The sequence below is a fragment of the Aquarana catesbeiana genome, linkage group LG03, assembly GCF_042186555.1.
Source record: "Aquarana catesbeiana isolate 2022-GZ linkage group LG03, ASM4218655v1, whole genome shotgun sequence".
NCBI classification, from domain to species: Eukaryota; Metazoa; Chordata; class Amphibia; order Anura; family Ranidae; genus Aquarana; species Aquarana catesbeiana.
In genome coordinates this window covers 736564263-736578109 of record NC_133326.1, presented here as the reverse complement: position 1 = coordinate 736578109, position 13847 = coordinate 736564263, and positions in this window count along the sequence as shown.

The following is a 13847-nucleotide window of genomic DNA, read 5'->3' as shown; positions in this document are numbered from 1 at the left end:
TCACCACTTACCACTGACCTCTGCGCCACTTACCACTGACCTCTGAACACCGCGCCACTTACCACTGACCTCTGAACTCTGCGCCACTTACGACTGACCTCTGAACTCTACACCACTTACCACTGACCTCTGAACTCTGCACCACTTACCACTGATCTCTAAACTCTACGTCACTTTTTACTGACCTCTAAACTCTGCGCCACTTACTACTGACCTCTGAACTCTGCACCACTTACCACTGACCTCTGAACTCTGTACCACTTACCTCTGAGCTCTGTACCACTTACCACTGACCTCTGAACTCTGTACCACTTACCACTGACCTCTGAACTCTGCGCCACTTACTACTGACCTCTGAACTCTGTGCCACTTACCTCTGAACTCTTCACCACTTACCACAGACCTCTGCGCCAATTACCACTGACCTCTTAACGCTGCACCACTTACCACTGACCTCTGAACACTGCGCCACTTACCACTGACCTCTGAACTCTGCGCCACTTACCACTGACCTCTGAACTCTGCACCACTTACCACTGACCTCTGAACTCTGCACCACTTACCATTGACCTCTGAACTCTGCACCACTTATCACTGACCTCTGAACTCTGCACCACTTACCACTGATCTCTAAACTCTACGCCACTTTTTACTGACCTCTGCACTCTGTGCCACTTACTACCAACCTCTGAACTCTGTGCCACTCACTACTGACCTCTGAACTCTGCACCAATTACCACTGACCTCTGAACCACTAACTCCTGACCTCTGAACTCTGCGCCACTTACCACTGACCTCTGAACTCTGTGCCACTTACTACTGACCTCTGAACTCTGCACCACTTATCACTGACCTTTGAACCCTGTGCCACTTACTACTGACCACTGAACTCTGCACCACTTACCACTGACCTCTGAACTCTGCACCACTTACCTCTGAGCTCTGTACCACTTACCACTGACCTCTGAACTCTGTTCCACTTACCACTGACCTCTGAACTCTGCACCACTTACTACTGACCTCTGAACTCTGCACCACTTACCTCTGAACTCTTCACCACTTACCACAGACCTCTGCACCACTTACCACTGACCTCTGAACTCTGCGCCACTTACTACTGACCTCTGAACTCTGCACCACTTACTACTGACCTCTGCACTCTGCGCCACTTACCAATGACCCCTGAACTCTGCACCACTTACCACTGACCTCTGAACTCTGTGCTACTTATTGGGGTGCGGGGGATGTGGGATGTGGAGTGTTGTGGGATGCGGGGTGTTGTGGGATGCGGGGTGTTGTGGGATGTGGTGTGTTGTGGGATGCGGGGTGTTGTGGGATATGGGGTGTTGTGGGATGCGGGGTCTTGTGGGATGCGGGGTGTTGTGGGATGTTGTGTGTTGTGGGATGTGGAGTGTTATGGGATGTGGGGTGTTGTGGGAGGTGGTGTGTTGTGGGATGTTGTGTGTTGTGGGATGTGGAGTGTTATGGGATGTGGGGTGTTGTGGGAGGTGGTGTGTTTTGGGATGTGGAGTGTTGCGGGAGGTGGAGTGTTGTGGGAGGTGGAGTGTTGTGGGATGCGGGGTGTTGTGGGATGCGGGGTGATGTGGGGTGATGTGGGGTGTTGTGGGATGTGGGGTGTTGTGGGATGTGGTGTGTTGTGGGATGTGGTGGGATGTGGTGTGTTGTGGGATGTGGTGTGTTGTGGGATGCGGTGTGTTGTGGGATGTTGTGTGTTGTGTGTTGTGGGATGTGGAGTGTTGTGTTATGTGATGTGTTGTGGGATGTGGTGTGTTGTGGGATGTGGTGTGTTGTGGGATGCGGGGTGTTGTGGGATGCGGGGTGTTGTGGGATGCGGGGTGTTGTGTTATGTGGTGTGTTGTGGGATGTGGTGTGTTGTGGGATGCGGTGTGTTGTGGGATGCGGGGTGTTGTGGGATGCGGGGTGTTGTGTTATGTGGTGTGTTGTGGGATGTGGTGTGTTGTGGGATGTGGTGTGTTGTGGGATGTGGTGTGTTGTGGGATGCGGGGTGTTGTGGGATGCGGGGTGTTGTGGGATGCGGGGTGTTGTGGTGTGTTGTGGGATGTGGGGTGTTGTAGAATGTGGTGTGTTGTGGGATGTGGGGTGTTGTGGGATGTGGGGTGTTGTGGGATGTTGTGTGTTGTGGGATGTGGGGTGTTGTAGGATGTGGTGTGTTGTGGGGTGTTGTAGGATGTGGGGTGTTGGGGGATAGACATGTGCATTCGTTTTCGTCCGAATTTCAGGTATTTTCGTTATCGTTTTAACAAACGATAATGAAAGTGCAGAATCCGAAAAACGAAAGATCCGACATAAACAAATGCTTTACTTTCATTTTCATTGCGACAACAGTTGGATATAGATAGGAGATTTGACATGATGATGACAATAACAATCTGTGTCCATCGAACCTGTGGTCGAATGTGCCTAACCTTAGCTCTATTAGTCCAAGATTATTCTACATAGAGAGAAAAGATTCGACGTAGGGGAGGAAAGATTTGACGTAGGGGAGAAAAGATAGATAAAAATAATGATGATGATGAATGTTATTGGCTGATTGTAACCAAAGAGGAGGAGCAGTAGAATATCTAGAACTAAGTACACACGTACTTTGGCTTATGGTGTCTGTTGAAAGTTCTAAGAAGATTTGACGGAGCAGGTAATCTATACGGCGTCGTACAGTTGAGTTGCTCCGTCGAATCTTCTTTGAACATTCGACAGACACCATAAGCCTTCAATGACAGATTCAACCCTAATTTGGATTTTCGGACGAATGCAATTTTTAACGAAAAACGAAATACATAAAAACAAATTTCGGGAGTAACTTAATACATTTATTTTTTGGACGAAAACGAAATATTTCAGTGTGCACATGTCTATTGTGGGATGTGGTGTGTTGTGGCATGCGGGGTGTTGTGGCATGCGGGGTGTTGTGGCATGCGGTGTGTTGTGGGATGCGGGGTGTTGTGGGATGCGGTGTGTTGTGGGATGCGGTGTGTTGTGGGATGCGGTGTGTTGTGGGATGCGGTGTGTTGTGGGATGCGGGGTGTTGTGGGATGCGGTGTGTTGTGGGATGCGGGGTGTTGTGGGATGCGGGGTGTTGTGGGATGCGGGGTGTTGTGGGATGCGGGGTGTTGTGGCGTGTTGTGGGATGTGGGGTGTTGTAGAATGTGGTGTGTTGTGGGATGTGGTGTGTTGTGGGATGCGGGGTGTTGTGGGATGCGGTGTGTTGTGGGATGGGGTGTGTTGTGGGATGTGGGGTGTTGTGGGATGTGGGGTGTTGTGGGATGTGGTGTGTTGTAGGATGTGGGGTGTTGTGGGATGTGGTGTGTTGTGGGATGCGGGGTGTTGTGGGATGCGGGGTGTTGTGGGATGCGGTGTGTTGTGGGATGCGGGGTGTTGTGAGATGTGGGGTGTTGTGGGATACGGTGTGTTGTGGGATGCGGGGTGTTGTGAGATGTGGGGTGTTGTGGGATACGGTGTGTTGTGGGATGTGGTGTGTTGTGGGATGCGGGGTGTTGTGGGATGCGGGGTGTTGTGGGATGCGGGGTGTTGTGGGATGCGGGATGTTGTGGGATGCGGGGTGTTGTGGGATGCGGGGTGTTGTGAGATGTGGGGTGTTGTGGGATACGGTGTGTTGTGGGATGCGGGGTGTTGTGGGATGCGGTGTGTTGTGGGATGGGGTGTGTTGTGGGATGGGGTGTGTTGTGGGATGTGGGGTGTTGTGGGATGCGGGGTGTTGTGGGATGCGGGGTGTTGTGGGATGCGGTGTGTTGTGGGATGCGGGGTGTTGTGAGATGTGGGGTGTTGTGGGATACGGTGTGTTGTGGGATGCGGGGTGTTGTGGGATGCGGGGTGTTGTGGGATGCGGGGTGTTGTGGGATGCGGGGTGTTGTGGGATGCGGTATGTTGTGGGATGCGGGGTGTTGTGGGATGCAGGGTGTTGTGAGATGTGGGGTGTTGTGGGATACGGTGTGTTGTGGGATGCGGGGTGTTGTGGGATGCGGGGTGTTGTGGGATGCGGTGTGTTGTGGGATGCGGTGTGTTGTGGGATGTGGGGTGTTGTGGGATGTGGTGTGTTGTGGGATGTGGTGTGTTGTGGAATGCTGGGTGTTGTGGAGTGTTGTGGGATGCGGGGTGTTGTGGGATGCGGGGTGTTGTGGCATGCGGGGTGTTGTGGCATGCGGGGTGTTGTGGCATGCGGGGTGTTGTGGGATGCGGGGTGTTGTGAGAAGTGGGGTGTTGTGGAATGCTGGGTGTTGTGGAGTGTTGTGGGATGCGGGGTGTTGTGGGATGCGGGGTGTTGTGGCATGCGGGGTGTTGTGGCATGCGGTGTGTTGTGGGATGCGGGGTGTTGTGGGATGCGGTGTGTTGTGGGATGCGGTGTGTTGTGGGATGCGGTGTGTTGTGGGATGCGGTGTGTTGTGGGATGCGGGGTGTTGTGGGATGCGGTGTGTTGTGGGATGCGGGGTGTTGTGGGATGCGGGGTGTTGTGGGATGCGGGGTGTTGTGGCGTGTTGTGGGATGTGGGGTGTTGTAGAATGTGGTGTGTTGTGGGATGTGGTGTGTTGTGGGATGCGGGGTGTTGTGGGATGCGGGGTGTTGTAGGATGCGGGGTGTTGTGGGATGGGGGTGTTGTGGGATGCGGGGTGTTGTAGGATGCGGGGTGTTGTGGGATGCGGGGAGTTGTGGTGTGTTGTGGGATGTGGGGTGTTGTAGAATGTGGTGTGTTGTGGGATGTGGTGTGTTGTGGGATGTGGGGTGTTGTGGGATGTGGTGTGTTGTGGGATGCGGGGTGTTGTGGGATGCGGGGTGTTGTGGGATGGGGGGTGTTGTAGAATGTGGTGTGTTGTGGGATGTGGGGTGTTGCAGGGTGTTGTGGGATGCGGTGTGTTGTGGAATGTGGGGTGTTGTGGGATGTGGGGTGTTGTGGGATGTGGGGTGTTGTGGGATGTGGGGTGTTGTGGGATGTGGGGTGTTGTGGGATGTGGAGTGTTGTGGGATGTCGGGTGTTGTGGGATGTCGGGTGTTGTGGGATGTCGGGTGTTGTGGGATGTCGGGTGTTGTGGGATGTGGGGTGTTGTGGGATGCGGGGTGTTGTGGGATGCGGTGTGTTGTGGGATGGGGTGTGTTGTGGGATGTGGGGTGTTGTGGGATGTGGGGTGTTGTGGGATGTGGTGTGTTGTAGGATGTGGGGTGTTGTGGGATGCGGTGTGTTGTGGGATGCGGGGTGTTGTGGGATGCGGGGTGTTGTGGGATGCGGTGTGTTGTGGGATGCGGTGTGTTGTGGGATGCGGGGTGTTGTGGGATGCGGGGTGTTGTGGGATGGGGTGTGTTGTGGGATGTGGGGTGTTGTGGGATGTGTGGCATGTCGGGTGTTGTGGGATGTCGGGTGTTGTGGGATGTCGGGTCGGGTGTTGTGGGATGGGGTGTGTTGTGGGATGTGGGGTGTTGTGGGATGTGTGGATGTCGGGTGTTGTGGGATGTCGGGTGTTGTGGGATGTCGGGTGTTGTGGGATGTGGGATGCGGTGTGTTGTGGGATGTGGTGTGTTGTGGGATGCGGGGTGTTGTGGGATGCGGGGTGTTGTGGGATGCGGGGTGTTGTGGTGTGTTGTGGGATGTGGGGTGTTGTAGAATGTGGTGTGTTGTGGGATGCGGGGTGTTGTGGGATGCGGTGTGTTGTAGGATGCGGGGTGTTGTGGGATGGGGGTGTTGTGGGATGCGGGGTGTTGTAGGATGCGGGGTGTTGTAGAATGTGGTGTGTTGTGGGATGTGGTGTGTTGTGGGATGTGGGGTGTTGTGGGATGTGGTGTGTTGTGGGATGCGGGGTGTTGTGGGATGCGGTGTGTTGTGGGATGCGGGGTGTTGTGGGATGGGGGGTGTTGTAGAATGTGGTGTGTTGTGGGATGTGGGATGTTGTGGGATGTGGGGTGTTGCAGGGTGTTGTGGGATGCGGTGTGTTGTGGAATGTGGGGTGTTGTGGGATGTGGAGTGTTGTGGGATGTCGGGTGTTGTGGGATGTCGGGTGTTGTGGGATGTCGGGTGTTGTGGGATGTCGGGTGTTGTGGGATGTCGGGTGTTGTGGGATGTGGAGTGTTGTGGGGTGTTGTGGGATGCGGTGTGTTGTGGGATGTGGTGTGTTGTGGGATGCGGGGTGTTGCAGGGTGTTGTGGGATGCGGTGTGTTGTGGGGTGTTGTGGGATGTGGGGTGTTGTGGGATGCGGTGTGTTGTGGGATGCGGGGTGTTGTGGGATGCGGTGTGTTGTGGGATGGGGTGTGTTGTGGGATGTGGGGTGTTGTGGGATGTGGGGTGTTGTGGGATGTGGGGTGTTGTGGGATGTGGTGTGTTGTGGGATGCGGTGTGTTGTGGGATGCGGGGTGTTGTGGGATGCGGGGTGTTGTGGGATGCGGGGTGTTGTGGGATGCGGTGTGTTGTGGGATGCGGGGTGTTGTGGGATGGGGTGTGTTGTGGGATGTGGGGTGTTGTGGGATGTGTGGCATGTCGGGTGTTGTGGGATGTCGGGTGTTGTGGGATGTCGGGTCGGGTGTTGTGGGATGGGGTGTGTTGTGGGATGTGGGGTGTTGTGGGATGTGTGGATGTTGGGTGTTGTGGGATGTCGGGTGTTGTGGGATGTCGGGTGTTGTGGGATGTGGGATGCGGTGTGTTGTGGGATGTGGTGTGTTGTGGGATGCGGGGTGTTGTGGGATGCGGGGTGTTGTGGGATGCGGGGTGTTGTGGTGTGTTGTGGGATGTGGGGTGTTGTAGAATGTGGTGTGTTGTGGGATGCGGGGTGTTGTGGGATGCGGTGTGTTGTAGGATGCGGGGTGTTGTGGGATGGGGGTGTTGTGGGATGCGGGGTGTTGTAGGATGCGGGGTGTTGTAGAATGTGGTGTGTTGTGGGATGTGGTGTGTTGTGGGATGTGGGGTGTTGTGGGATGTGGTGTGTTGTGGGATGCGGTGTGTTGTGGGATGCGGGGTGTTGTGGGATGGGGGGTGTTGTAGAATGTGGTGTGTTGTGGGATGTGGGATGTTGTGGGATGTGGGGTGTTGCAGGGTGTTGTGGGATGCGGTGTGTTGTGGAATGTGGGGTGTTGTGGGATGTGGAGTGTTGTGGGATGTCGGGTGTTGTGGGATGTCGGGTGTTGTGGGATGTCGGGTGTTGTGGGATGTCGGGTGTTGTGGGATGTGGAGTGTTGTGGGGTGTTGTGGGATGCGGTGTGTTGTGGGATGTGGTGTGTTGTGGGATGCGGGGTGTTGCAGGGTGTTGTGGGATGCGGTGTGTTGTGGGGTGTTGTGGGATGTGGGGTGTTGTGGGATGTGGGGTGTTGTGGGATGCGGTGTGTTGTGGGATGCGGGGTGTTGTGGGATGCGGTGTGTTGTGGGATGGGGTGTGTTGTGGGATGTGGGGTGTTGTGGGATGTGGGGTGTTGTGGGATGTGGGGTGTTGTGGGATGTGGTGTGTTGTGGGATGCGGTGTGTTGTGGGATGCGGTGTGTTGTGGGATGCGGGGTGTTGTGGGATGCGGGGTGTTGTGGGATGCGGTGTGTTGTGGGATGCGGGGTGTTGTGGGATGCGGTGTGTTGTGGGATGGGGTGTGTTGTGGGATGTGGGGTGTTGTGGGATGTGGGGTGTTGTGGGATGTGGGGTGTTGTGGGATGTGGGATGTGGAGTGTTGTGGGATGCGGGGTGTTGTGGGATGCGGGGTGTTGTGGGATGCGGGGTGTTGTGGGGTGTGGTGTGTTGTGGGATGCGGTGTGTTGTGGGATGCGGGGTGTTGTGGGATGCGGTGTGTTGTGGGATGCGGTGTGTTGTGGGATGCGGTGTGTTGTGGGATGCGGTGTGTTGTGGTGTGTTGTGGGATGTGGGGTGTTGTAGAATGTGGTGTGTTGTGGGATGTGGTGTGTTGTGGGATGTGGGGTGTTGTGGGATGCGGTGTGTTGTAGGATGCGGGGTGTTGTGGGATGGGGGTGTTGTGGGATGCGGGGTGTTGTAGGATGCGGGGTGTTGTGGGATGCGGGGTGTTGTGGTGTGTTGTGGGATGTGGGGTGTTGTAGAATGTGGTGTGTTGTGGGATGTGGTGTGTTGTGGGATGTGGGGTGTTGTGGGATGTGGTGTGTTGTGGGATGCGGTGTGTTGTGGGATGCGGGGTGTTGTGGGATGGGGGGTGTTGTAGAATGTGGTGTGTTGTGGGATGTGGGATGTTGTGGGATGTGGGGTGTTGCAGGGTGTTGTGGGATGCGGTGTGTTGTGGAATGTGGGGTGTTGTGGGATGTGGGGTGTTGTGGGATGTGGGGTGTTGTGGGATGTGGGGTGTTGTGGGATGTGGAGTGTTGTGGGATGTGGAGTGTTGTGGGATGTCGGGTGTTGTGGGATGTCGGGTGTTGTGGGATGTCGGGTGTTGTGGGATGTCGGGTGTTGTGGGATGCGGGGTGTTGTGGGATGCGGGGTGTTGTGGGATGCGGGGTGTTGTGGTGTGTTGTGGGATGCGGGGTGTTGTGGGATGCAGTGTGTTGTGGGATGCGGCGTGTTGTGGGATGGGGGTGTTGTAGAATGTGGTGTGTTGTGGGATGTGGGATGTGGGATGTTGTGGGATGTGGGGTGTTGTGGGGTGTTGTGGGATGCGGTGTGTTGTGGGATGTGGTGTGTTGTGGGATGCGGGGTGTTGCAGGGTGTTGTGGGATGTGTTGTGGGATGTGGGGTGTTGTGGGATGTGGGGTGTTGTGGGATGCGGTGTGTTGTGGGATGCGGGGTGTTGTGGGATGCGGTGTGTTGTGGGATGGGGTGTGTTGTGGGATGTGGGGTGTTGTGGGATGTGGGGTGTTGTGGGATGCGGGGTGTTGTGGGATGTGGGGTGTTGTGGGATGTGGTGTGTTGTGGGATGCGGTGTGTTGTGGGATGCAGGGTGTTGTGGGATGCAGGGTGTTGTGGGATGCGGGGTGTTGTGGGATGCGGTGTGTTGTGGGATGCGGTGTGTTGTGGGATGCGGTGTGTTGTGGGATGCGGTGTGTTGTGGGATGCGGTGTGTTGTGGGATGTGTGGTGTTGTGGGATGCGGTGTGTTGTGGGATGCGGTGTGTTGTGGGATGCGGGGTGTTGTGGGATGCGGGATGTTGTGGGATGCGGTGTGTTGTGGGATGCGGTGTGTTGTGGGATGCGGTGTGATGTGGGATGTGGGGTGTTGTGGGATGCGGGGTGTTGTGGGATGCGGGGTGTTGTGGGATGTGGTGTGTTGTGGGATGTTGTGGGATGCGGGGTGTTGTGGGATGTGGTGTGATGTGGGATGTGGGGTGTTGTGGGATGTGGGGTGTTGTGGGATGTGGGGTGTTGTGGGATGCGGTGTGTTGTGGGATGCGGTGTGATGTGGGATGCGGGGTGTTGTGGGATGCGGTGTGATGTGGGATGTGGGGTGTTGTGGGATGCGGTGTGTTGTGGGATGCGGTGTGTTGTGGGATGTGGGGTGTTGTGGGATGCGGTGTATTGTGGGATGCGGTGTATTGTGGGATGCGGTGTGTTGTGGGATGTGGGGATGTTGTGGGATGAGGGGTGTTGTGGGATGCGGGGTGTTGTGGGTTGCGGTGTGTTGTACGATGCGGGGTGTTGTAGGATGCAGGGTGTTGTGGGATGCGATGTGTTGTGGGATGGGGGGTGTTGTGGGATGCGGGTGTTGTGGGATGCGGGGTGTTGTGGGATGCGGGGTGTTGTGGGATGCGGGGTGTTGTGGGATGCGGTGTGTTGTGGGATGCGGGGTGTTGTGGGATGCGGTGTGTTGTAGGATGTGGGGTGTTGTGGGATGGGGGTGTTGTGGGATGTGGGGTGCTGTGGGATGTGGGGTGTTGTGGGATGCGGGGTGTTGTGGGATGCGGGGTGTTGTGGGATGCGGGGTGTTGTGGGATGTGGGGTGCTGTGGGATGTGGGCTTTTTTCTTCTTCCCTGTTTTTTCCCTACTATATTAGGGTCCAGTGAATTTTCGATGAGCTCCAGTGCATTTCAGTACATTTTTGATGCGTTTTACTGCGTTCCAGTACAGTCCAGTGCAGAACAAATGCAGCATGTGCTGGTCTCACAGGTTTGCTGATCTGACAGAACACGGCTGCTTTGGAAAACTAACATCAAAACAGTCAGCCGGATTTGAAAATATTGAATCTCACGATATAAGATGAGTTTACTGGTAAAAATAAGTGTGAAATGCCGGACTCCGGAGGGTGAAACAAGATGTCCGCTTGCCGCCTTCTCACTGTATCCTTGCTGCAGACGAGTGCGGGGTGTACCAAGATGGCAGCGATGGAACGTCACTTCCATTACAAAATCTGACGAAACACCAGCGGTGTGGAGCTCACAGGGGGAGGAGTAAAATGCTAGTGCACATGCCAGCCCCTCCTACACAGGCACAAAAGCAATGATTCATGGGAATTGTAGTTTCTTATTAGCTCAGTGAACTACAATCCCAGAATGCATTGCCAGAAGGAAGTAGGAGGAGAAGCTTTTGGTGCATTTTTTGAAATGACTGACAAAAATGTGATTTTCAGAACTCAGGGCGGAGTAAAAAAAATAAAATATTCTGCACATTAAGATTGTCATCGATGTTAGACATGATTTATATAGGAATTAGATTTTTAGTGCCGAAGGTGAACTTACACTTTAAACATGAAAACATCTGATGGGTCAGACATGATAGGAAAGTGTCCGGGTTCAGCACATTACACCTTCTGATTACAATGTTACTTGGTGTAATCTAGCAGCGGATTGGTCAATCTAGCAGCAGATAGGAGCTTGGTATTGATATGATTATTCACCTGTTCCCCTGCATGAGAGACCATGAAAATCAAGGTATTCCCAGCACAATCTCCGCACTTTTCTCCACCATTACCGCTGCAGCAGCCGTGGCTTTATCACAAGGGGGCGCTGTACAGATAACAGGATCTAATGGCTGAGAATAATACCCCACTGGCTTCTATTTATCCCCATTTTTTATGGCATCCACCATAACCGTCTCGGGATCAGGCTTTTTGCTGCATTTAATAAGTATGGAACTAGGGTGGGTATTCCTGTACTGAGCCACTGTTTTTTCCGTGTCATAGAACAGGCATTTCCAGGGATCCATCGGAATGTGTTCTCCTGTTATTTGGAATATCACCCTAATAATTCCCTCCCAATAAGGCTGGATTTTTACCCATTTCCACCACAGGTGCTTGAAGGTCCCCGACGCGTCACATCCCCTCCAGCATGTTGGGGGGACATCCGCTCCAAGCCTCCGTGCCCTCTGTGGCGTCACATACCATCTTGCCAATCATTTAGAGCACATCTCCATTGTCTTGGCGTCGCTTGTAGCAAAATAGGCTGATCCTAAAATATTCCTCTTATGTTCCTCATCTCAGAGAACTCCTATTTCCTCCTCCAATTTTCCCAAATAAAGTGGATATTTAGGTTCTGTTTCCTTTACCAGTATTTGATATGTTTTGGATATAATTTGGATATATTTTGGATATAATTTGGATATATTTTGCTCTAATCACAAGGAGGAACTAAACAGCTTCTCTATTAGCCTCATGTTCCCTTTCCCCCGCAGTGGTTGTGGTAGAGATTGTGTAAAGTGTTGTTATTGTGTGTACTTCCATCTATATAATGGAATATTTCCCCATTGTTGTGTGATTTCAGTGAATGTACATATTCTATTCCCTTTCATCACATCCTGCAGTAATATTTCCTCTTTTTTTGCCCATCTGGTGAAATATACATAATTCTCTCCCCTGCCTTAAAATAATTATTGTCTAATAAAGAAATGAAAGGTGCGTTATATTCCCAGTGGTATCGTCTACTCAGTCCATCCCATATCCATAACGTCTTCCTAGTCAATGGATTTGTGCTGCCGGCTAATTGTCCATATTGCCGTGTTATCCGCACCATCTTCTCTAAATCTACTTTACTTTGTGACGTCTCAATATCTACCCAACTCTTCCCTTCCTTATTGTACATCCAATTTATTTTCCGTGAAATAGTGATTGGCTGATAATATTTCTTAACCACTTGTCTACCGGGCACTTTCCCCCCTTCCTGCCCAGACCAATGTTCAGCTTTCAGCGCTCTCACTCTTTGAATGACAATGACGCGGTCATCCTACACTGTACACATAGGACATTTATATCATTTTTTTCCACACAAATAGAGCTTTCTTTTGGTGGTATTTAATTGCTGCTGGGTTTTTTATTTTTTGCTAAATAAAACAAAAATGGACCGAAAATTTGGAAAAAAAACACAAAACTGTTTCATAGTTTGTTTTACAATTTTGAAAACAGGTAATTTTTCTCCTTCACTGAAGTGCGCTGATGAGGCTGCAGTGATGGGCACTGATAGGCGGCACTGATAAGTGGCACTGATGGGCACTGATAGGTGGCACTGATGGGCACTGATGAGGCTGCAGTGATAAGCGGCACTGATGGGCACTGATAGATGGCACTGATGGGCACTGATGAGGCTGTAGTGATGGGCACTCTTAGGCGGCACTGATGGGCACTGATAGGCGGCACTGATGGGCACTCCTAGGTGGCACTGATGGGCACTCATAGGCGACACTGATGGGCACTGGTAGGTGGCACTGATGGGCGCTGATGAGGCTGCAGTGATGGGCACTGATAGACGGCACTGATGAGGCTGTAGTGATGGGCACTCTTAGGTGGCACTGATGGGCACTGATAGGCGGCACTGATGGGCACTGATAGGCGGCACTGATGGTAACTCCTAGGTGGCACTGATGGGCACTCAGAGGCGGCACTGATGGGCACTGATAGGCGGCACTCATGGGCACTGATAGGCGGCACTGATGGGCACTCCTAGGTGGCACTGATGGCCACTCATAGGCGGCACTGATGGGCGCTTATGAGGCTGCAGTGATGGGCACTGATGAGGCTGTAGTGATGGGCACTTTTAGGCGGCACTGATGGGCACTCTTAGACGGCACTGATGGGCACTGATAGGCGGAACTGATGGGCACTGATAGGCAGCACTGATGGGCACTGGTAGATGACACTGATAGCCAAAACTGATCTGTGGCACTGATTATCTGACACTGATGGGCATTGATTGGTGGCACTGTGGGCACTGGTAGGTGCCACTGGTAGTTGGCACAGTGGGAACTGGCAGCTGACACTGGTGGGCACAGAAAATGCAGCTGTGTGTTTCTCTGTGTCTCCCTCTGACAGAAGCTGGTGATCGGCTTTTTACTGATTACCGAGCTTCTATTTACATCACGTGATCACCCGTGATTGGTTAACAGCTGATCATGTGGTAAGGGGCCGGGATCGACCCCCTACTCGGATCTGTGATCAACCGAGTCTCATAGAGTCAATGATCACAGAGCGCGCCGCGCACGACCCGCAAGGACACGCAGACAGCGCTTGCTTAGGAGGACATCCATGGACGCCCTCCTGGCATTTAAGGCCCATGCTGTGGCCGTCTTTCGGCTATAGCGCGGGCAGCAAGTAGTTAAAATCCGGTGCTTCTGGTCCCCCTGTCTTTATAAACTGCTTATGATTTTTGCTGTCAGAATCGGAGAACACATCTGAGCCATCTACAAATTTGCAGATCACGCAGTGACCACAGGGATACACCCCCCTCCGAGCTGGGGGGTCCGTCATCAGGTCCTATTGTGTGAAGGTTGTGATCCCATCCTTAGTACAGAGTTTGTAGACCCCCTGCTGGCCGGACATTTACCAACATGACATGAGAACTCCGCACATTTCCCTCCCATTCCTATAATGAGGAATGTACAATGGGGATCAGGGTCACCCCACCTCACTATGGATTTTGTATCCCCTCAGTCCTCATAGAATGGAGC